Source organism: Aplysia californica, unplaced genomic scaffold (genome assembly GCF_000002075.1).
Source record: "Aplysia californica isolate F4 #8 unplaced genomic scaffold, AplCal3.0 scaffold00519, whole genome shotgun sequence".
Classification (NCBI taxonomy): Eukaryota; Metazoa; Mollusca; class Gastropoda; order Aplysiida; family Aplysiidae; genus Aplysia; species Aplysia californica.
Genome location: NW_004797789.1, coordinates 525,480 through 526,428, shown reverse-complemented (window position 1 = coordinate 526,428; position 949 = coordinate 525,480). Strand labels below are relative to the sequence as shown.

The 949-nt window shown below is 40.3% G+C and overlaps 1 protein-coding gene across 1 annotated transcript in view; it reads left to right on the top strand.

Moving 5' to 3' along the window:
• The first annotated feature begins 479 nt into the window (after positions 1–479).
• The window catches only part of LOC101855284 (cytochrome b-c1 complex subunit 8), a 5,509-nt gene continuing 5,039 nt past the window's right edge, over positions 480–949 (top strand). The window contains exon 1 of the mRNA XM_005106210.3: positions 480–633. The gene's annotated coding sequence lies outside the window, so the exon portion shown is untranslated. The remainder of the gene's footprint in view (positions 634–949) is intronic.

Below are 949 nucleotides of genomic sequence, written 5' to 3'. Positions count from 1 at the left end.
AGACAGACAGACAGACAGACAGACAGACAGACAGACAGACAGACAGACAGACAGAGAGAACAGCGACAGACAAACAATTTATCTTTTGGGTGTAGGCAAAGATCCGAGCCTATCTCTATTACAAGTACAAGATGGTTCATATCAGCTTAGACAGTGTCCAAGACGTGCTTTTATTTTCAAGTAGCACTGGCGATTTTTTAAATTTTTTTTTTTTTGGGGGGGGGGCACTTGTTTAAGATGCTCAAAGAGAGGAAAGAACTGTCTTGTATAATATAATATCTTTGTCTACATTATACGCTCTCTGACGAAATCTTAGTCCTAAGCCTAGACAAGTTATGAACATTTTATTTTTAAATTACAATACCAATACGCCAATACCTAGACGGTCATATAATCGCCTTTATGATCGCCTAGGCCAATACCAATCGGTATCGACTACTTTTTTTCGAAACAATCGGAACCACTGACATTACAAGAATCGAATAAGAGAGACCCCGATCCTGAACCGGAAGCAAATCTTTTGCGTGATCTTAGTGATCTTCATTCCTCCTTCATTCTTCCTTTCACAAGAAGGACACAACGCATTGACCTCAGGCAAACATTTGCCTCTAATTTCCTTTCTTTATCGACAGAGTAAGTAGTTTTGTGAGAACCCCCTGCCCTCTTTATTTTATTAATGTCCTTATTGTAAGCTGAGGAAGATCCCGAACAATCTCCCCTATTGTTGATTGTCTGTAGTGAGTGAACTGTCAGTGGCAACTTTGTGGAAGCAACTGTTTCTGTCCCCTCACTCTCTTCTACTTCTACTCTCCGTTTCTCCACTGAACTGGCAGTGACACTATTCACTGTACTGTTTTTAATTTTGGTAAATTTTTACTTTCACTCCCGCACACAGATGCACTGTTTCAGGGGTCAAACTGCAGTACTGTTTGCTGCAGATCACACATAA